At 46.7% G+C, this 24347-nt stretch overlaps 1 protein-coding gene across 3 annotated transcripts in view; it reads left to right on the top strand.

Moving 5' to 3' along the window:
- ITCH (itchy E3 ubiquitin protein ligase) overlaps positions 1 to 24347 on the top strand; it is a 779961-nt gene that overhangs the window by 359492 nt on the left and 396122 nt on the right. The window lies entirely within an intron of this gene.

The following is a 24347-nucleotide window of genomic DNA, read 5'->3' as shown; positions in this document are numbered from 1 at the left end:
AGCTGTTGTGAATAACTGAAAGCAGCGATTTGAGTCATGAGCTCCTAGTTTTTTTTTTTTTTTTTTTTGGGGAAAGAGAAGTAGTGTGAACTCTGTGCTAACAAAAGAAAGAGTAACAGAACTGCAAATTTTAAACCATTTTTGCATTTTGTGGATGATATACATTTTTGTTGTCTCTTATATACCACCTTCCACAGTATTAAAAGTTCAAAATGAAGTTAAGAAATGTATATAGTAGAATATCTCTGCTGCTTATGATGTTAGCCTTAACATGGGATATTGCCTTTTATTTTGAAGAATGTGTTGTGTGATCTTTGAAGAAAAAATGTGAGAGAAGGGAAAAGGAACAAGAAGTTATTGACAACATTCCTGGCAGGCTACTAAGCTTTGGACGTGGTACTTTAGAGAAAAATAAATGCGGGTACTCACTCTACTGAGCTGTGGACTGTAGGTGGGACCAGGGGCCGGTGTGCGGGCTGGGTGAGGAGACAAGCATTTAATGAATATTCTTTCTGAGTCCTCTCCTCCATATAGTTTTATAATCAGAAAAATGTGTTCTGTTCCCCTACCGCTTATGTCTTTTTCTTTAGCCGCTTCTTTATCTCCCAGGGCAATATTTTTCATTGTCCTTTTTGGACTTTTCGCCCTCTTCATATTTCTCTCCACCCCTTTCTAACATCTTTTTATTTCCCTCTTTTCTCTAACCACTTTCTTCTGTCCTTTTATACTTGCCTCTTTCCCCTCTCCTTAACCATTCTTAGTTGTTTTTCCCTTGTTTGTTTTTGCTCTTCTCCATTCCTCCGGATCTTTAACTCTTGTTCCTTTTTAGGGTTGAGCGCAGAGTGCTCCGCCCCTGGTGTAATCTCTCTGTGGGCTTGTAACCACGCCCATGCCAAGTCCATCAGTTTGGTTGGTTTGTGGGCTTGCCTTTTGAAATCAGCTTGATTTAATTAGTGAAAGGCGTGCCTTTTCTGGTGTTTAGCCCTCTTCGAGCGCACTGGTAAACTACTGAAAACATAAGAGGCTCCATGTTTTCTGTATGGATTCTGCATCATTTCTTCTCTTTATTTCGTAGGCAGCGCGACCTCGCTGGGTAGTAGTAGAGCACTTTGCATGACACTGACCCTGTTATTTGGATAATTGCACGTTTGCCTATACATTTCACTCAGAGCGAAGTTCTGTTTCCTTTTGTATGTGTGCTTCGATCTCATGGCAACCATCGGCTCGCTAATGTGAAACTGTTTTACTTTTCAGTTTATGTGGCAAGAAAAGTCTGGTTAGGAGTTTACAACGCTAATAGCTTTAACTCGAGAAAACGTGAGACCCTTTGCATTGCAAATGCTTGTTTTTTCTTGCACCTCACACGCTTTTACAAGTTTATCATTTCTTTCGCTTCTTCCTGTCCCTAGCTTCAATCTTCAGGCCTAAAACCCTTTAGTTTGGCATTCCATAACCAGACCCTGACTCAAGGAGGGTACCAACCATCCACAGCTCCTCTGTCTCTATTCATACATTTTCAGCATCTGTTTTCCTGGCCTCTCAAGCATCACTTCTGATTAGGCACCAGCACGTGTATTAACAGCTCTGTGCAACCGGAACAAAGACAGGCTGCTACGCATGGGCGTAGGAAGTGTGGGGGACGCGGGGGATGTATCCCCCCCAGATTTTGGAGGGGGGGGGACGAAGGTGGGGGGGACAAGGGGACAAAATAATTTCCCCTGTTACATCTATTATCCAGAGGGCCATTAGCGCACAAAAGCCCTACTTAGAATAGCCCTGTACCGACCATCGTCCAATCTGATGGTAACAGAATGAAGGTGAGTCCGTAGGCCCCCTGCGCCCTCTGTTATTTTGTTTGCCCTGTCCACAGCTGTGGGCATTAAGGGTGCTCATAAGAACAAAGTGCATGAGGAGGAGAAAAGAGTTTTGGATGATTACTGTCTGCATCAACTGCCGCCTTGAAGAGGAGCACTGCAGGATGCCTTCAAGAAGAGCTGCAAGACAATGAGGAAGATCTATAGAGGAAACAGAGTCCCACTCAGCCTGACACCTGCAGGCTAGAAAGGAGACTCTGTGAAACACAATATTTGTATTTGCCTAAGATCACACCAGTTGGTGAAACAGTGAAGTCGAGATTGGGCCCAGATTTTACCTTTTCACACAACAATTTAGCTATTAGAAGGGTATATTTTTCGAACATTTATGTTTAATGTTTTGTTTTCTAGGTAATGAGGGCTTTATTATACCGTGGCTAACAGGGAGAAGCCATATTTCATTTTGGGCCGTTATGCCTAGCGTTATGTATGTTGTTGTTTTCGTTACATACTTCAGCATATTGAAGTATATTATATTTTTCTCTATCTTTTCTTCACTGTACTCTGAAACAATCTACCCTATGCCACTGCGGCATATCACTCTAGGCGCTGCACTCTGCCCCTCTACAATACACAACTGTACTCTGCGACCCTCTAATCTGCAACATTGCACTCTGCCACTGAACTCCACACCACTCTGCTCTGCACCACTGCATTCAATGCCACTGTACTCTGTCCCACTGAACTCTTTTATGCACCACTGCACTCTACTCTACACCACTCCACTGTAGGCACTTCACTCTACTTTGAAATCATCTCCTCTATGCCACTGCAATCTACGCAACTCCACTCTATGCTATGCCAGTCTAATCTACCCTGCACCACTCCAATGTACCCTGCGCCACTCCAATCTGCACTGCACCGCTCTATGCTACTGCACTCTACATCACTATGCTCCACTCTGCAACAATCCACTCTTCACCACTATACTGTACTCTGAAGCAATCTACTCTATGCCACAGCACTCTATCCAACTCTATTCTACTCTGCACCACTGTACTCTAAGCCACTCTTCTCTACTCTGCATCACTCTACATCACTGCACTCTACACCAATGCGTTCTATGCCATTCTACTCTACACACTACCCTTTATGACACTCTACTCTGCAACACTGTACTCTGCCACTGAACTATACTCCTCTCTACTCTGCACCACGGCACTCTACTCTGCACCGCTCAACTATATGCCACTCTACTGCACTCTACACCAATGTACTATATGCCACTACACTCTGACACTCTACTCTGCATCACTGCACTCCACCACTGCACTCTACACCAGTCTACTCTACCTTGCACCACTCCACTCTACCATGTACCGCGTCACTCTATGACACAGTACTCTGAACCACTGCAATCTATGCTGTGCCACTCCACTCTGCTCCCCTCTACTCTTCACCACTCTACGCTACTGCACTGTACGCTAAACCAGTGCAGTCTTCGTCAATGCACTCTACACCACTTTACTCAAAACCAATGCACTCTATACCACCACACTCTACACCAATCTTCTTTGCACCACTGTACTCTATGCCACTTCACTCTAGATCACCCAACTCCACTCAATGACACTTCACTCTGACATTACACTCCATGATACTAGACTCTGACACTCTATTCCATTAAACTCTAACACTTTCTCCATTCTGTAACTCCCTACACAACTCCCTATACGCCACTCCATTCCACTTTACTCCACTCTATGCCATTCCACACCACTCTATGCTACTTCAATCTACGATACTCTACGCCACTGCACAACCCTCTGCCACTCCACTATACAACAATGTACTATGCTCAACAACACTCTACCCAACTTTCTCTATGCTAGTTCACGTTACTTCACTCTACTCCAGTTCACTCTTATTTTTGCCTTTCCACTCTACGACACTCTGCCACTCCACTCTCTGACACTCTATTAGACTGTGACACTACTCCACTCTACTACTACTTTATGGCATTGGCGCTTGATTGGAGATTCAGATCTCCATTGATTGCCTTGTCACTCATATGAGACGTGAGTCAGATTTATCTTCGCCGTTTTGGTTACAAGCACTCTGTAACCCTTTTAACGAAAACTTAGGATGATCCTGATACTTGTCTAGGGGATCGAGATATCGTCGGCCAAAGTACCTTGACTTGAATTTGTGATATTGTACATAAGTTGGCATAAGCATAGATACTATGAGCTAATGACTTCTTGATTCACTATTTGAGTCATTCATGTAAAAGTGGGTGTATAAAAGCTTGTAAATCATTATTGTGGATGCTAACCTTGTAGGAAATTAGCCTCTTTCTAGCTTGGTTACCCCCACATTTGGCCTGTTTGCCAGTATGTTTGAGTGTGTCTACTGGGATCCTGCTAATCAGGACCCCAGTAGTTATGCTCTCTCCCTTAAATTATGGTTGTTGCATACTGGTAACCCAATATTTCACCCAAGATTGGCATACTGATGCCCCCTTATAAGTCCCTAGTCTATGGTACTCAGGTACCCAGGACATTGGGGTTCCAGGAGATCCCTTTGGGATGCAGCATTTCTTTTGCCACCCATAGGGAGCCCATTCAAAGGCTTCTGCAGAACTGCCATTGCAGCCTGCGTGAAAAGGTGCATGCACCCTTTCACTGCCAGTTACACTACACCAGGTCACTTATAAGTCACCCCTATAGCAGGCCCTCCAGCCCTGAGGGCAGGGTGCTGAGTACCTGTGTGCTATGGCACCCCTGCACGAGCAGAGGTGCCCCCACGACATCCAGTTCCATTTTCACTAATAAGGGATAAATGGACGTGATATAAGGTGTAAGTACCACAACAAACCAGGCCAGCCTCCTCCAAACCACTGTACTATATAGGTTACTTTTTACATTTTTCTTGTAATTGGTGACATTTGGTCATCAAGATAACTTGTGTAATGCCCGAATACCAGTATTTCTCGATTTCCCCTGGTGATGTTTTCCCACTACATTTGACCTTTCTATTTTGATTGAATAAATGTATAAAATATTCCATTTGCATACTACTTTAATATCATTGTTTGTGGGAGTGGTGTTGCATTTTATTCAAGGGACCCCTGTTCCTTTAAAGTTAGTTTACTTCTCGATTCTAGGGCACTCTACCTACTCCATGATACTATGCCACACCACTCGATGACACATCATTCTTCTTTATGCCATTAACTTTGGGCCATGCGGAATAGTAGTCTCACTAGTGTACAACATAGCAAAAACACATTGCCAAAGGCAATAGAACTTGCATAGGCGAGACCTATTGGCTACGCCAATGCTTGTTTATAAGGTATGAACTTTAAGGTGACTTGCAATATCCTTATATACACATTGGGTATTTTACCTCATATAATACATGGTCACAACACCAACTTTCCCACAAACCACTTAAAACCCTAGTGCATAGCTTCTGTCATTCCAAGCTATTAAAGTACAGCAGAAGAAAGAAAAGCAACATTCTATTTTTTGATTTAAACAGCTGCATTAATTATGCTCTGTGACCTGATCTGCCTTTTACCTTGGCTGCTAGCTCTGGCAGAAGGCATTGTAATGTCAGAATTGGACTGTAAAAACCCTATCATAGTCATTTTCTGATGTCTTTTCTTTATAATCAGTGAATGTCTTTTCTTTACACGCAGTGACTTGGTGCATCACAAACAGCCATTTCTAAAGAAATTAGTGACTGCAGTTTATACATAGATTAGAGAATCCATGTTTATATAGCCTGTAACTCCAAGAGCTTCTTCAGTTGAAATGCTCCTAGTTATGACTGATGTGGAGCTGAGCTTCCCAAGATCGCACAAAGGAGTAGAAGTGTTATTAGAACTATGGTTTCCGAACACAGTTTACAACTGTTGTACCTAATAGCTTTTGATCTCTCCAGTGCGTTTCCAATTGGCATGAGGCAAAGGGCATGATGGGTGTGGGGCACAAAGGGTATGCTCTTCCTTTTTACCCTCCTACCTTTATTTGCTTGGTGCATGAAGATGCAAGGTTAATCAACATGTTATTTTCACATTTGAGCTAATTACTTTGTGAATGTAAATAACAGTAAAAGATACTTTCAGACTGTGAAAACATGCCTTCCTTTCTCCCTATTTAACTTCCAATATATATGATTGTGTATATTTATCGGAGACTGCAGTTCGTAAACAACGAACGATTTGTATAGGGTTGATTGAAAGTCCCCAAGTCTGTCCCTGTCCCCCCGCAAATGTATTGTCTCCTACACCCCTGCTGCTACGACATATTCATTTGCATGTTGCTCACCCTCCGCTGGAATAGTTCAGGGGCACAAACTTGCAGCAGAGTAATCCATTGCAGGACAGTCACACCTGCCCGTGCTTTAGAGTCTCGAAGAAAGGAATGGTGGTTAAGGGCTGGTAAGCGTAGCTCAGGGTATTAAACATACCAAGGTAGACGTGCCGAAGTCAAGTGTCGAGCTCCAATAGTTCTAGCAGCTGAGTGACAAAAGAGGCCTGAGGGCATGTTAGTAGAAAAAAATGCTATGCGCCTACGCTGCTGAGTCAATAACAAATAGTTGCGTCGGGCATTTTCATGAGCACCCGCTCTTCCTTATTGAGTGCAGGAACATGCAAGTTGCTTGGCACTGTAGGCCGCTCTAATTACAAGTTGGACAGAGATATTGAGTGGCAGGAGAGAGGGAGGTAAGATGTGCGACATTGGAGTCCACAGGGCTACACTGGCGCTTAGCTATTAGTGCTGCACATAAACACTTCTCTGTTGGCGTCAACAGTATCGCTTGAACAGCACCTGAGCTGCTGAACATAACTCCCCTGAGCTTGCCCTACTGCCCGTATGAGTACCAACACACTCCACAGCTGAGGAGAAATTCCGCTACTCAAACTGAGAAAATTATCAAGTGTCAGTACTCCGAACTAGTGAATAACGGTCCACTTAAAGCACTGCTTGGAAGTAATCAGTACTAGAAAGTACCGCAAACGTTCTCTAATGCAGTGGTTCATTCTAGTCCTGGCATGTGTGAAAATCTGCTAATTTGAAGATACAAACCTCTACGATAGAGCAGCTGTCACGGAGGAACGTGGCAAGGCTGTGCCTTTGAAGCAACTAACACTGTACTGACATCACTTAGGGATCCTGGCCATCGGAGAGCAGGCTGAACTAGAGGGAAATGCACGTACCAGATACGAGAAAGATTGCCTCTCAAAAGCGGCCAGTCAGTATGATCCTTGGATCCTAATTGAAATGCACACAAAAGCAGAATATAAAATGTGCGTGTGGCCAAGAAAATTCTACAGCATTCTAACCTTGTGGATTATGCGATATGAAAAGTGCACGGAGCACCTGATATACCATCACTGGCTCCCCAAAAAAAGTGCTATTGTTGACGTAGCTCAGTGGGTTTCAGTAGATGAGGAATGCACAGCGAACCATGTATCAATTAAGCAGTTAGACTTGGCAGGCAAATTAGTGTTTTTATTAGTCGTTGGTATTAAGAGAAAATTATGGATGAAGTTTGCCAGTTCCTTTGTTTAAGGATAAATGATTATAATTTCGTTGTAGCCTGCTAAAAACCATAATTTTGCAGCCCCAGAGTGCCTTATCTTGGGTAAGTTAAACAAGGGCGGAGATGAGAAGAAAAAACATCATCCCAAAGCAGATTTCTCGTAAAGGTTGACAAATATCAAAGATGCTGTTCTTAATTGTTTCCTTGAGACAGCATTTTGAGTATCTCATTTGGTGAAACAGCCTTTGAACATAGATCTGAGAAGACATTTCAGTGTAAAACGTATGACCAACAAGGATATGTTTTGTACAGAAAGACAGTTTTATTACCCTAGCCTGTAAATTTAGTCCATAGACCACGAGATCGATGTTCATGCCACTCACAAATTTTACAATTTTAACTTTGAGCGAAAAGAGCAATGTGTACCAGATGGTGGTGGCTGTATGTGAAGAGATCTGTTGCCAGCCCTTTTCAGCTTGGGTAATCTGATCGCTTTTAGAGTTGCAGCTCCTGATCCTAGGTGCCTAGATGTTTGATAGGGCTAGAAGACTTTCTTGCCTGGAGTGCAGCGATGGAGGGAAGTATAGGCAATGCAAATAGTTGGGAAGTGGCTTCTTTATTTCATTGGGAACATTGATTATCTGAGGACAGAGATGTTGGGACTTTGGTGCACTAATCCATAAATGAGTCTGTCTGGATGGTTATAGAACTTTTTGCAGCTCAGCTATTTTCTTCTTGGGAGGCTGAGGTTAGATGCGATTGCAGTAAGGCTTGGGTGATTTTTGTGAATCCCAGATTGTGGACGGCTTTCACTAGGAAAATATAGATGAGATTGTTCCCGGAGTTCACACTGGGTTATGAACCGTTTTAAATGAAATTGTGAGTGGATCCATGGAATCTGACCATACAAAGGGGAGCAGTGAATGGTTCAAAGAGCACTCAACAGTGTCTGACGTTTGGCTGTTCAGGCGTAGGCAGTTTATTCTGATGGATATTTCTAACTGCAGGATGGTTAGAATGTGAATATTAACCAGATGCCAACCTAAATCAGGAACCCTAGAAGCAGTGCTTCTGCACACTGGCAGGTGGTGTCATGTGGCTCCTTGTCGACTTTCTTTCACTCCAGAAATGACAAGCAGAGCTGTATACAAGTGCCATCCATGCATGTGCTGACATCAGTTCCTTTTTTATTTCACTCCTTCAGATACGGATGGGGAGCTACTCATTCGTCTTCTGACAATTGTTTCAGCCACAGTTCAGTGTGTAAGGGATGTCACCTGTCAAAACAGGGTTTAAGTCTTGTAGAGACTGTCGCAAACAGATTCTGTGACAGATCCACATGAAGTATGCACATGATCCCAAAGGCCATACAGAAATGTGAGGCAAAACTTAACGTTGTCAGGCACCAAAAGACTCCATGCTGTGACTGGTTGAAGTCGAAAGAAAGATATCCTGTTCCTTCTCCAGTCATGCCCGTGGCAGATAGTCATCAGTCACTGGGTAAATCAAAGAAGAAACATAAGAAGTCCAAGTGGGGCTTGTAGGAGTCTGGCCTGGTTTGTAGTGAGTGCCTGAGGTACTTACACCTTATACCAGGTCCAGTTATCCCTTATTAGTCAAATGTAGACAGTGTTCTAGCAGCTTAGGCTGTCTAGAGTTAGCTGTAGCAGAGCAGCTTAGGCTGAACTAGGAGACATGCTAAGCTCCTGCAATACCACTATAGTTACACAGTACTTATAGACAATAAAAGACAGTACTCAGTGTTACCAAAAAATAAAGGCACTTTATTTTAGTGACACAAGGCCAGAAATATCTTAAAGGCAATACTCCTTCTGGAGGTAAGTATTATACACAATATATACACTAGAGACCATAATCAGGTAAGTAAATAGTCACAGAATAGTGAAAAACACAATAGAATGTAGTAGGCCTAGGGGGCAACACAAACCATATACTAAGAAAGCGGAATGCAAATCACGATTCCCCCCCTAGGCAAATGTAGTGTGTAGAGGGGTGAAGGGAGTGTAAGAAAACACCAAAGGTAAGTACAATACCCCATCCCGGAGCCCAGTAAAGTAGGAGTGAAATACTGCAAGTTTCCTCAGGACACACTACAAGTTGTGATAAGAGTTATTGCAAGAACCAAGCAAGACTGCAAGCAACAAATGGTGGATTCCTGGACCTGAAGACCTGTGAAGAGAGGAGACCAAGTCCAGAAGTCGCAGAAGATTCCAGGAAGGAAGGGAGCCCCTGCCAACCTAGAAGATGGTGCAAAAGAGGATTCTCCGGTTAGAAGAAGTCTGCAGAAAAGCACCAAAGAAGATGGCTGCGGGTTCCTGCGTGGTGCAGGAGATGTCCCACGTTTAGATGTTGGATGCAGGCTGTTTGTGTCGTTGGGTTTGTCCAACAAGCCTTGGTTTAAGCAAGGTGGTGGTTTGCGTCAAAATGGCGCTGCCTGGACCAAAGAGGGACCTGGGGGGCCTCATCTCAGACTGAGGAGGTAGAGGGGGCTCCCAACACTAGAGAGAGCCCACAGATGACCAGGCAGCACCCACAGGATTTCCAAGACACAGGGACAGAAGATGCAAAATGCGGTTGGTGCGGCACAACACAAGAAGGTCCCATGCTGCCGGAAAACAACTCAGCGAGTTGTGGGTTACAGAATGGCGTGCTGGGGACCTGGGCTACACTGTGCACGAAGGATTCTTGGAAGAAGTGCACAGAAGCCCAAGGAGCTGGAGAGGACGAGGTGCACAGGGGCACGGTCGCAAACCGGGAAGGCAAGCTCTTAACTCCACCAAATGTGGACAGCTGGACCTTAGAACAGTCTGGGTCATATTGGTCCACCACCTGTGTTCCAGGGAGCACTGTCGTCATCAGGAGAGGAGTCCCAGAGAACCAGTTGTCATCCCATAAGGTGCCTGCAGGAGCAGGGAAGTGACTGTCACTCCACGGGAGATTCCTTCGGTTTTTCTGTTGCAGGGTGAAGACAGGCAGTCCTCAGAGCGTGCACACCTTGGAAACTGTTGCAAATGCAGGCTGGAGCTGAAATTGCAGGTCACAGGAGTCGTCCTGGATACTTTGTTGCAGTTGCAACGGTTTCTGGAGCAGTCTGCGGTTGATCTGACGGTCAGAAGCTGAAGCAGAGGATTCCTGGAGGAGTCTTGCAAGCTGAATCTGAAGAGACACCCACAGGAGAGACTCTAAATAGCCCTGAGAGGTGGATTGAATACCTACCCAGGTATGCACCTACCAGGAGGGGTCTCTGACATCACCTGCTGGCACTAGCCACTCAGATCTCCAGAGTGTCCTCACACCTTGGAAAACAAGATGGCTAACGCCAGGGACACACTGGAGAAGCTCCGGGCACCACCCTTGGGGTGGTGATGGACAGGGGAGTGGTCACTCTCTTTCCTTTGTCCAGTTTTGTGCTAGAGCAAGGACTGGTGGGTCCCTGAACCGGTGTAGACTGGCTTATGCAAGGAGAGCACCATCTGTGCCCTTCAAAGCATTTCCAGAGGCTCTGGGAGGCTACCCCTCCCTAGCATGTAACACCTATTTCCAAAGGGAGAGGGTGTAACACCTTCCTCCCAAAGGAAATGCATTGTTCTGCCTTCCTGGGACTGAGCTGCTCAGACCCCAGGAGGGCAGAAAACCCATCTGTGAGGTGGCAGCAGCTGTGCTGCAGTGCAAACCTCAGAGAGCTGGTTTGGCAGTACTGGGGGTCCATGGTGTAGCCCCCCGGGGCGCATGGGATTGGCCCCCCAATACCATATTTGGAATCGGGGGACAATTCCATGATCTTAGACACCTCACATGGCCATATTCAGAGTTACCATTGTGAAGTTACATATATGTATTGACCTATATGTAGTGCACGCGTGTAATGGTATCCCCGCACTCACGAAGTCTGGGGAATTGGCCCTGGACAGCGTGGGGGCACCATTGCTAGTGCATGGGTGCCATCACACTTAGTAGCTTTCCACCTAGCCTTCAGCAAGTGAAGGTTAGACATATAGGTGACTTATAAGTTACTTAAGTGCAGTGAAAATGACTGCGAAATAGTGTGGGAACTATTTCACTCAGGCTGCAGTGGCAGTCATGAAGAAAGGTTTGTCTGAGCTCCTTATGGGTGGCAAAAGAAATGCTGCAGCCCATAAGGATCTCCTGGAACCCCAATGCCCTGGGTACCTAGGTACCATATACTAGGGACTTATAAGGCGGGGTCCAGTGGGCCAATTGGAATATGGAGTCACTAAACTATAATGACTAATTTGGTAAGTGGAGAGAGCATAAGCACTGGAGTTCTGGCTAGCAGAACTACAGTGACACAGTTAAGCACTACTGACAATAAACTCATTAGGCCACGTACTATGAGCAATGGGGTTCTGTCTGGCAGGATCCCAGTGAGACAGGCAAAACATACTGACAAAGAGGCAGAAACTGGGGGTACTATGCCAAAAAAGATGGTACTTTCCTACAGGGCTCTTCCTTCTTTGGCCTCCGTCAAACTGCAGAGAGGGCGTGAGGGGATCTGTGTGCCTCCTGGGCAATCTCCCAGTCAGTCCCCATTGGAGCAGCTTACAAACCAAGTCCTGATGCACCCTGAATTTCAAGGTCCATCGACAATGTCACAGCACGTTGAGGCCTTGTTGTGAGGCCATGATGCGGACCTGTGGCACGTCATGGGTTCCCTTGGGCCCAAAGGACCTGCGAGGGCCTCCAGTTTTACTACTTGCAGCAGCCCCAGCGGTAACCTCGGTCTCGGCTTCACCTCCTGCATCAGTTCATGTGCTAATGTTGCCATAGGAGATGAGATAACCCATCCTGCCTCTTAGACTTTAGATTGCATTCTGTTCCTACTAGGGTGCAGCCATCTGACAACCCCTCTGATCCAGATACCTCCCCTTTGCTTTGTGTCAGAACCCAGGTATTCAACAATATCTTTAACAGTGACTAAACCATTGACAAATTTGCTGAAGGGGATGCCTTTGCCACCCCCCCACCCCGAATATATGTAGAACAATTAGTATGAGTACTTAAGGGATGCAAGTGGTCTCAATACCTCACTAGACACTGGCTTTGTCCCCCCCTCCACTCCCCCTGCACCCCAGCCCTGCCACAGAAGAAAGCACCTTCTTGACTGTAGTGATATGATAGGCAGTGGAACTACTTGATTTACAGTTACCCACCATGGAGGTAAAGACTAATCTTCTCACAAAGGGTCTCCAACCAGGCCAGGCACGTACAGAACCTCTTACCCTTCTAGTCTCTCGGGTGCTTTTTTGGGTGCTTTGGCAAAGGCATGCTATGGATCTCGAGTGAATAGACAAACTACTTGTTGCTATAGACCAGCACTAGGTGACCTTGAGTTTCTTACACAGCACTATTTGCCTGAAGGTGTAATGGTACAGACAGCCACAAGTGAGGTGAATCCTAATGCCTTTCCCACTGTCCCACTTGATGGGTAGTTAAAACACATTGAGACTTTTGGAAAACCTATGTACTTGTCTGCAAGCCTTTCACTCGGATACATCAATGCCAACTGCCTTTAAGGGTGCTTCCCACCCCAGTGCCCTATGGGACACAGTGTTCCAAATTTTGCAAGCTGTCCTGGCCACCTGCAGGTGTCCCTCAATCAGGCTAATCAGATTAGATGTGACACAGCATAATTGGTCATTTGCTGTGGCTTAGACACAACCAACTGTTTAGATAGGGAAATGGGAACACGTGTGGCACTTTGGCTCCACGCCTGGATGAGGTCTATTGGCTTCTGTGGGGATATCCTGCCATTTTTAATTGACATGCCATTTGATGGCTCTCTCCTTTTTTTTTTTTGCGAGAAAACAGATTCAGCCCTTGTTTGGTTTAAGGAAAGGAGGGTCACAGCATGTTCCATTAGACTGTGTACCCCCTCTGGACAATTCCACTATCAGTTTTGTCTCCTCTCTGGCTAATGGCAGAGTTTTTCAGTTTAACATCATACCCCTTTGCTAGCCCAGTAAGTGTTCCAGCCTTTTCATGGGCATAGTCGTAGCTCACAAAGATAAGATTGAGGGTGTCCGGGACAACATGCAGTTCAGTCCTGTGTCCCCTCCTCCCCAGAAATCCCTCCCTCAGCAAAACCTCAGAACAGCTGTAGTGTGTCCTTTGTTGCTCACAGCCTTCCTGTTGGATATTTCCTCCAATATTAGCAAGCCATCGCCTTGGCCAAGTCAGTCCTTGAAATTGCTTTTGGGTCTAAACCCTTCAATTTTTGTCCGCCCCACATTCCACCATCATCATTGTGGCTGGCGAAAGACCACCTGTCCATCTTGCAACAGGAAGTGCAGACCCTTATGGCCAAAAGGGCAGTACAGAGGGATGCAGCATTGTAAGTAGGAGCTGGGTGTTAATCCCACTGCTTCTTGGTGCCAAAGAAGACCCGAGACCCTTGCTCTGTTTTAAATCTCCACCCTCTTAGTGCGTTCCAGCGGAAGGACAAATTCAAGATGATCACGCTGGTCCAAGTCTCGTCTGCCCTTGGACCTGGAGACTAAATCTACACATTGTACCCATAGACACTTATTTCCATATCACGTTCTGCAGGGCCATGGGCACTACCTGTGGTTTACAGTGAGCTGGGAGCATTTTCTGTTCTCAGTGCTCCCTTTTGGCATCACCAGTGTCCCTCGGGTGTTCACAAATGTGATGGCGGTGGTCACAGCAGTACTGGGGGTCAAGGCTTGCTAATCCCCCAGCTGGGTGAGAGGCGTCACCCAGGAATCCACCACCACCTGCAATTGGAGCCTGGAGTGCCAGAGCCTGCCTGCTTGACAAAAACACTGTGCATTGTGGGGTGGGGGGGAGGAGCCCTGACGGGAGCAAAGTCCAGTAGGGAAATCCTGGTGATTGGATCCCCGTAGAGAGATGTGAGGAGATGGATGCTGCACCGATCGTGTTGTTGCACATGTGCAGTGACCACCGTACACCAGAAGAAGGCCGTTGTGAAGTGAGCCGTAACCATTGCTGCACTGATCTTGTTGTTTTTGCACTGATCAGGTTGTTGCCTGTGTGCAGAAACCAAGTTGGCAACCCTTATATGCCAGATGGGGCTGCTGAGCTGATTTTTTTTGTCTCACCATTCACGTCTGGCTGTAGGTAGTGACGCACACAGTATTCCTACTTTACCTAGTATTATAATTTTTTTAAATACATATTACTATATATATAAATGCATGTACAATCCCATTAGGATAGAATACTGCATTTACCTGTATATTCATGCGCTATGTATGTGTCAAGCTGGTTGTACAATACTTCTGTATGGTACTGACATACAACAGTGGTACAAACCCACATTGTGGTGTAACAAAGGCTCCAGAGCTCCAATCTGGGCCCCCCCCCCTCAATATTCTTTCCAGGGGGACCCCACCTCCATTTTTATTACGTCACTGCTGTCCTGCACATGGCTTTGAAGATGATCAGAATGACTGGGCCAGTCATCCTAATGACTATGAACTTTGCATTGAGAGTGTGATACCAGATCTTCTGCCATGAGCATCTGGCTTCACCTTCAGGAGGACCCTCTGTTGCAACAGCAGGCTAGAGTTCTATACCTGAGCCTCCACAACTTACACCGCCTTACTTGGAGATTACGCTGCAACAGTGGACAGCTTTTGATCACCCTTCTGAAGTTGAGTGTTGTCTTGGCAACCAAGCATCCTTCAACTAAAACAATTTATGCAGGACGCTGTGAGTAAGTTGTTCTTTGGAGTTCTTCCCGAAATATGCCGCCTTTAGGAGCATAGATGTCTGACATTTTACTATTTTGATAATACTTAGCACAGGAAGGCCTTGCTATGGCAACAGTGAAAGCTTATTTATGGGCTCCTTAGGCCATCTTTATTCAAGTCAACTGTAGTGATGCGCTTTCCTAAAGGGCTGACCTATATGTTCCCACAAGCACTGTTCGTGATTGCTCAGTGGGACCTCTTCCTGGTACTCCCCTTCCTCATGGGCACTCCATTTGAGCCAGTGCACAGCTTCCTTTTTTTGTTCACGTTAAGCACTAAATTCCTTATAAAAATAACATCAGCTTGTTACATGAGTAAAGGACAAGCAATATATGCCACTTTCTTTCCTGACAAACTAGTAGTTAAGAAAGAAGAGGCATTCCTCCTGATAGTTGTCACACCTTTCCAAATGGGACAATCCATTACCATGCCAGCTTACTTTGCCCCACCTCATCCATCGATGGAGGAAGATTGGCTACTTTGGCTGGACCTAAAGAGAGCTGAGTTTTTACATTGATCATATCAAGGACCAATAGTTGGACGATCGCTCTTATGGGGTTCTTTGGGGGAGAAGAAAGGAAAAGCTCTACAAAACCTAACCATCTTTAGATGATTGCACTGTGCATCAAAATGTGCCATAGATTGGCAAAGAAACAGCCACAAGAAGGCCTACACGCTCATTCTACCAGAGCAGAGGCTACTACCACTGTGCTATTGCTCATGTCCTGCAGCAAGCATGGTGGGGTGGGGCATTACATCTCTAGAACTGGTTGATTTGTCACAGTATTTCTCTAGTTCTACACCACTTGTCAAGATATTTAAACACAAGGGCGGACAAACTCAGTTGACATTGCCTAGTGTATCTTCAAGGTAGATTACATCTAGAGATGGCCAAGGGTGTCTTGAAGCAATGGTGGAGAGCCCTGGCTCGATCTTTTCACCACCCCCAAGGACTCCCACTGTCCAAGCTTTTGTTCATTGGCTTTCCAAAGGTGGTTCCCCCTCAAAGATGCTTTGCAACTGGTCTGGAGCTTGGGACTCCTTTGTGGTACCCAGAATGTCTGGCCATGAGCATCTGTCCTCCGACACTTCAGGAGGATCTTATGCTGCAGCAGCGGGGCAGTCTCCTGCATTTGGGCTAGGGCAATTGACACTAGACTTAAACGGTGTCAGTTGAATATATTTGATCTCCCTCCTGAGGTTGTCAATGTCATTTTGGCAGCAAGGCATCCATCTCCCAAAACCAGCAAGGCTGGACTCTGGGGAAAATTTTATGCTTGATGTATTTCCTGGCACATTGAGCCTTTGCAGGCCCATTTGTATGATGTTTGTTCTTTTTCAACCTAGAAAGGACTTGCTGTGACTTCTGTTAAATGTTATTTGCCAGTTTTTTCAGTCTTTCTACAGTCACTGTAGGAAGCTGGCTCTGTATATACTATATCAAAATGAGATGTAGTGTGCACAGAGTCCAGGGCTCCTATGGAGATATGGGGTACTTTGAATCCGATCAGCCAGCAGGTAACTACCTGCGACTCGGAGGGCAGACCAGGGGGCTTTAAAAGAGCCCTGGAGGGGCCACACGTAGGCACCAAACACACCCTCAGCGGCACAGGGGCGGCTGGGTGCAAGGTGCAAAGAGGACGTTGGGTTTCCAATGCAGGTCGAAGGGGAGACCCCAGGGGTCACTCAGAGGATGCAGGTGGAGTCTGGGGGGTGGGCGATGTCTCAGGCACACCACCGGTCGGACAAGAAGGAGGGACGCCTGCTGAACGATGAGGCATGGGGGGTCGGGTTCTCCAAGGCCTGGGGGATGCGGGTGAGGTGTGTCCTTTAGGCATTGGATATCTTCGTCTGGAGCTCGCGGTCAGGATGTCCTCGGGAGTCCCTCTGCAGGTGTCGTCGTGGAGGTTTGAAGGGGTTAACCCAGGGTGGGCTCTTGCTCCCAATGGCCTGGGGACCCTTTCTTGCTGGGTGGACCACCTGGACACAGGCCGTGGGGGTCGTGTGCACAGGGGGTCATGACTCATCTGGAGTGAGGTTGGAGTCCTTAGTTGTAGGTTTCTTTTAGACAGAGCTGCTGTCCTTGTAGGTTCTTGGTCCTTTATGGTGCAGGGCAGTCCTCTGGAGCTGACAGATGTCACTGGAAGCGTCACTGGTCTTTTTGCAGGTTCTCAGAAGCAGGAGACAGGCCGGTAGGGCTGGGGCCAAAGCAGTTGTCTTCTTTCTTCTCTGCTGGAGTTTTCAGCTTAGCAGTCCTTCTTCTTATAGTTTGCCAGGAATCTGGTGAGCTGGGTTCAGGGACGTCCTTAAATACAAGATTTAGGGGCGATTTAGGGGCGTAACAGGGGTCAGAGGGCAGTAGCCAATGGCTGCTGTCCCTGAGGGAGGCTACACCCCCCTTGCGTCCACTCCCTTTGGGGAGGGGGCACATTCCTATCCCTATCGGTCCCTGTCCTCCAAACCAAGATGGAGGATTCTGCAGGGTGGGGGTCACTTCAGCTCTGGACACCTTAGGGGTGGTCCCAGCTGAAGTGATCACTCCTCCTGGTTTTTTCCTAACTTTCCCACCAGACTGGCCTCCCAAAGTGGGGGCTTTTTCGGGGGGGGGGGGCTTTTTCAGGGGGGGGGGGGCTTTTTCGGGGGGGGGGGGGGCATTTCCACTCGCTGGAGTGCCCTGGGGCACTGTAACATGAGGCCTAAGCCTTTGAGGCTCACTGCCAGGTGTAACAGTCCTGGCAGGGAGAGGTTTGAAGCATCTGCACCCAGAGCAGGCTTTGTTTCTTGCTTCAGAGTGCACAAAGGCCCTCACCCCAGGGCGTCAGAAACTCATCTGCTAGTGGCAGGCTGGCACAGGCCAGTCAGTCCTACACTTGAGGTTTGGGTAAAATACAGGGGGCATCTCTAAGATGCTCTCTGTGTGCTTTTTTAAATAAATCCCACACTGGCATCACTGGGGGTTTATTGTTCTGAGAAGTTTGATACTAAACTTCCCAGCATTCAGTGTAGCCATTATAGAACTGTGGAGTTTGTTTTGACAAACTCCCAGGCCATATACTTAATATGGCCATACTGCCCTTACAATGTCTTAAGAATGGACTTAGAAACTATAGGGGCATATTGCTCATGCAACTGTGCCTTCACCTGTGGTAAAGTGCACCCTGCCTTAGAGCTGTAAGGCCTGCTAGAGAGGTGACTTACCTATGCCATAAGCAGTGTTTTGTGGGCATGGCACCCTGAGGGGGATGCCATGTCGACTTTGCCTTTCTTTCCTCCACCAGCACACACAATCTGCATTGGCAGTGTGCATATGTTAGATGAGGGGTCAGTCAGAGTGGCAAAACACATACTGCAGCCCTTAGGGACCTTCCCTGGTCACAGGGTAATTGTTACCACTGGTACTTTTTACATGGGATCTGTGTGCCAGAGGTGTGCCAATTGTGGAAACAATGGCACATTTTTAGGGAAAGAACACTGGTTCTGTGGCCTGGTTAGTAAGATCCCAGCACACACTCAGCAAGTCGGCATCAATATCAGGCAAAAAGTGGGGTGTAACTGCAACACGTGCCAGTTTCCTACAGTCACCTAATCAACCATCATTATACAAATCACCTGTTTTGAGTCTGCATTTTGAATGGGCTCATCCACACGTTTACACCAAAGCCCCCTGTGATGCCAAAGTGGGACCTTAATTTGGTCCTAACATTCTTGACGTGAACCTCAATTGAGCCAATGCAGCTGCCCTCTGAATCTTCTAACCCTAAAAACAGCTTTCCTCATAGGGATAACGTCCTTTCTTTGCTTGAGCGAGTTGCAAGCCCTGTCTGTCTAGCAACCATATACCAACTTTTTCCCAGGCAAACCGTTACTCAGAACCAGGGAGAGACATTCCTACCAGTAGTGGTGATGTCCTTTCACGTCAGTCAGCCTATCATCTTTCCGGCTTTCTTTGCTCCACCTCATCCATCCAAGGAAGAAGAGAGACTACATTGCTTGGATCCGAAAAGACAGTTGCCTATCTGTTCTTACTAGAACACTTGATAGTCAATCAGCAATTTGTAGGGTACACAGAAGCAAAGAGATAAAGCAGTATGGTAAAGTAAGACCTCCTAGATGAACAGTCCTCTGCATTAAGATCGGCTAGGGACTGGCTAAGAAGCAACCTTCAGAGGGCTTTAGGGCTGATTTCACTAGGGGCAGTGCTTCCACCATGATATTGGCATGTGGGAGAGTCTGTCTTGAACAACTCCCAGGATGTGGGCATTTGTTCACAAAGCACTACATCCTGGATAGCTAGGTCCATCAGGAGTGGTTTTTTTTCACCATCTGCCCTGCAGGAGTTCCTGGTCTGAGGCATTCCACAGATCCACCACCTGGAAAGGGTACTACTTTTGTATCTGTTCACCAGGTTGGGAATCTGCGGTTTGAAGTATCCATCAGAAGAACAAGTTAATTACCTTGGTTAACACTTCTGATGCATACTGTATCTAACCGCAGATTCCACCTTCCTCTCCATTCTGAAGAATGGACCCTACTAGTCCCTGCTTATAAAATTACATTTTAGAGATCTACACACAGGCACAATCTGATTAACAAGGCGCCCTGGCCGTCCCAGCTGAAAGATATCAAAAGGAAACTTACATCAGCACACAGTTATGAAGACTGTGTAAGGTTCCCAAAATCAAACCCCTGGGGCGGGCGGGCGGGGTTGGGGGGGGGGGGGCTTCAACTGATATGACACAGAGCCACACAACACTACCTACCAATGTGAGAGGGAATTGCTGGACATCATTCTCTGGATCCAGTCTGAAGTCTGTTTATCCACAAGGTGAGGAATCTACTGTTAGGGTGTCCACCAGAAAGAGTGTTACCAAAGGGTAGTAACATTCTTCTAGGTTATGGCCACGTGAAAGTATTGGTTGCCCAGATAACTGCATGAATACTAAAAAGTTATAGTTTTCTACACTTCTTTGACACATTTAGTTTCTAATGATGAACTGTCCAAAGTCAAAAGTTAGCAAGATGCCAAAGTACTGCAAGGATCCAAGGAGGCTTCAAGTTGTATTACCACTGTGTGGTCTGTCCTTGACGGAGTCTCTGCCTCAGGACTAGGTTGCAGGGTCTGCCCTGATTCTGGGGCCGACACCTATTCCAACTTCTCAGTTGCGCTGGTTCCCTGGCTCAAGAAAATCTTGGCCTTAAAATTTCTCAAGCACATCTGGCATGACCTCGACCAAAGTAACTCTGCCGCCCGCAAGCACCCCACACCCCCCAGCACTCAAACGTAGCTGGTTCAGCCCCATTCTGACCCAGATGAGACCCTGCCCTTATCTAAGCCATTACATGGTACTTTTGCTTCTGAGTGTGACCAACACGAGGAGGGAGATGACTGGGATGATGCATCCCACTTCTATAAAGAGGAGATTATTCAGATCTTCAAGATGCCATTTGGTTGGACACCTCCCTGTGCAGTGGGTTCCATTCCTTTGTTCCTCCACAAAGAAATCTGCTTAATTTGCTGTGGTGATGAGTGCTGCAAATGTTTTAGGTTATATTCCTGTTTGTTCTGGGTGCCAACGCAGCACAATATGCTTTTGTTGTATTTGAGACCAATTCATGATGCTTATATTGGCCCAACTTCTATGTGCCATGGATCCAGGAGACTGGACGGTAGCTCTGGATCTTCAGTCACCTGTTTATGCATTCCTGTCCTGCAGTCCTACAGTGTTACCTAGAGTTCAAGGCAGACCAAGAGCATTTTAATTTTTCTTTGGTCCCCTTCTGCTTCACCAGTGCCCCTTGAGTAATAACAAAAGTGCTGGCGGTAGTTGCAGCACACCTTCTTAGGAATGTATACCAGTCTTCCCCTACGTCAGCGAATGGCTGTGGAAGGTGGGCTTGTCGCAGTCAGCCGTGGACTATCTCCAGACTAAGGGGTACCTCTTAACATCTTTGGTGTGTTAGATCAATGTGCTATACTAACTCCTTTAAAGCAGCTCCAGTTCATCTGAGCCGTTACGGATTCTGTACAGTTTTGAGTCTTTACACCAGCTCTGCAAGTTCAGGACATTCAGGCTAAGATCCTGATGTTTTATCCTCGATCTTGGTTTGAGTGACTCTGAGGCTTCTTGCCACCTGCGTCCTGCTTGTGGCACAAGCCAGATGGCATGTGCAGGCTCCGCACTGGGCTCTGCAATCACATTTGAAGTCTTAGTGGTCTCAGCCCTAAGGAAACCAATCTGTTTCCACCCAGGTTTTGTAGGAGACTGTAAAAAGCCTGCTGTGGTGGTTGCTCGACCGCAGTTGGACTTGTGGGAGACCCCTCTTCCTACCACACCCAGAGTTGATGGTTGTGACAAATTAATTGTTGCTGGTTGGGGAGGCCATCTTGGAGAAATGGAAATCAGAAGACCCTTTTTTCTGGCAGAGACACACTTCCACATCAGTCTGTGGGAATTGCAGGCAAATAGCATGGCACTAAAGACCTTCCTTCGTCCTATCAAGGGGCTGTGTGGTATTGCAACAAGCAATGCAAATTGGGGTGCGGAGTCCTGAGCTAGGAGGCTTTTTGCCTCTAGACGGCTAGGCCATGTCCCTGGTAGTGAAACACCTGCCAGTATCTGCACCTGTACCTGCAGATCACAAATGGCAATTACACTTAGAGGTGGTGCTAGGTGTCTTCTACTAGTACGGAGAACCCTAGTTTGATGTTTTCTACACCACCAAGAACTTGCAGTGTCCAGGGATTTGCACTCAAATTCCCATTGCTATTCTCTCCCTTTTAGACAGTTTCTGCTTAGAGTGGAGCTTGGGACTCCTGTATGCGTTTCTGCCTCTGCCTCTAGCTCTCCTGTTCAAATTTCTGAAGATCAGTAATGAATAGGCCCACGTCATCTTAGTGTCTCAAGATCGGGGCATGTGTGTGTGGACCTTGAGCATTTGGCCATGAGCATCTGTACCCCACTCAGGCTGCTGCTTTTGGAGGATCTTTTGTTGCACCAGCAGGGCACAGTCCTACACATGGGCCTACCCAACCCTACATCTCCATGTGTAGAAATTGAGCAGCTACAGCTGAATAACCTGAAGGAGCTCCTTCCCAAGGTAGCAGATGTCACCTTGGTGACCACACGTCAGTCCACCAAAAGGTTTTATACTGGATGTTGGGAGACGTTTGTGGTTTGGTGCACATCTTGGTAGACCGAACCACTGGAAGCCAAATTTTCAGATGTGCTGCTATCCGTGGCCCAGCAAGGTCCTGCTGCGGCCTCGATTTAAAGGGTGTTTATCTACCTAGTCAGCCTTTTTAAGTTTACCAGATTTAACATCATTGTTTAAATCACCTGTTACGTGGGCGTGTCTAACATGGTGCCCATGTAGACAGACGTGCTCTACCATCCGATTAAGAGCCAGGAAAGAGGCGGTACCATGAGAGCCCCAAGACAATATTCTGACTTGCACTGGCCCTCGAGCATTTACAGGGGACAGCTTTCAGCAAGTTATACCTTGCCGGGCTGCCCCCTGATTGCTGACGGATGGAACATCAACTTGGAGGTGGCCCAAAATGGCAACTGCAAGGCTGGGTTGCCTCAAGTATGATCTGCAGTTGGCAGCAGAGGCGGCAGCAACAGTGGAAGGAGAGCTGTGTGGCGGGAGCTTGGTGCTGCCCCTGGCTCCCACCCCAACTGAAAGATAAGCGACGACATAAGTGCCTGCGGAAGGGCCTTCAATGTGGGGCCTGCCTCCGGCGCTGTGTGGAGTGGAAGAGGACTGTAGAATGTGCTTGATGTCTTCAACAGGAAATGAGATGCCAAAGCTGGTAAATGATGACTGTAAAAAGTTTATTACAGTTCTTATCCAACAAATAGAAACTCACCTCCAGCTTCCACATTCTGAAGACACCAACAATAAAATACAAACAGAGAGAGCAAAACGGGAAACAAAAAAAAAAAATATATATATATATATATATATATATATATATATACAGAGAGCCATGAAAAAAGTGCGGCTCTTCTACATCATTTGCAACAAAAGGATAATGCTTCTGAATCAGACTCTGATTGATGAGCTTATGGGGTTGGCGACCTGACATCAGCTGGATCCTTGCTGAGGGCTCATCACCTTTGCGCACAGCCTCGCCCCCTTGAGGACAGGGGAGGACAGCTTGCAGTTGAGCTCCCAGTCTTCCGCCATACCTTTCGAAGGAGAAGACCTCATCAGAGACATGGACCCTTACTTGTTTGTTTACTTAGTTGCCTGGAAAGGGAGTATCAAGTTGTTATTGTTTGGTTTTTCTCTTTTTATATTCACTCAACCCCCCCCCTTCCCATTCTACACATGCCATACATGTCCCCATCCTGGTCAATCTTGGATCTCACATGTCATTTCCCTAGTTTTGTCTTAGCACCTACAATCATATGACCCCATGGTTAAGATTTTAAGCCTAAATATCTGTGGCCTAAATGTCCCTATAAAATGGCTGGCACTGGTCACTTTCCTCAGAGACTCTGCCTGCGACATCTGTCTCTTCCAGGAAACCCACCTGGACTGCGCGGACTGAAAGCGCATCAAGACCCGGTGGTTTGACCGCCAATACTGTTGATCAGGCCTGGGGAAGAGGGCAGAGGTTGCCGTTCTCTTGGCTTCTCACTTTCCGGGGAGGGTAGTGCTGTTGCAGGCGGGGCCTCTATGCAGGCTGCTTTCTATGCGCCTTGAGGTGGTGAGTTTACACCTTTAGGCTTGCTCCAGTATATGCCCCGAATTACCATCAAGAGGCTCTTCTCTGTGATGCACTTGGGAGCGTGGTGACCTCCATAGACAAAGATATCCTCCTCGGAGGGGACTTTAATACAGTATTTCACTCTTTCCTAGAGAGCTGATCAGTATAGGGAAAGGTGCGGAAGACATTGTGATGCGAAGGGTTAATTAGCTTGAGCAGCGTAGATGAGCGTGATGCCTGCTGAAACCCACGAACAACGTGGGAAAGTTCATGATGTTATTTTCAAGCTTGTTTGTGTAGGAAACTCCGTCTCAACCTTGAGAACGAGAGTGCAGGGAGAAGATGGAATGAAAACAAAGGCTGGGGAAGGGCAGAGCAGCCAGAGACAAGTACTGATAACATAGCTAGAAAATGCCAGAAAGAGATAGAATCCAAGCTTCAAGTTATTTAAGCACTGCAGTGCGGGTGAGGGATTTGAAGCTCGCAGAT

The sequence above is a fragment of the Pleurodeles waltl genome, chromosome 7, assembly GCF_031143425.1.
Source record: "Pleurodeles waltl isolate 20211129_DDA chromosome 7, aPleWal1.hap1.20221129, whole genome shotgun sequence".
Lineage (NCBI taxonomy): Eukaryota > Metazoa > Chordata > Amphibia > Caudata > Salamandridae > Pleurodeles > Pleurodeles waltl.
This window is presented reverse-complemented; position numbering and strand designations above follow the sequence as displayed.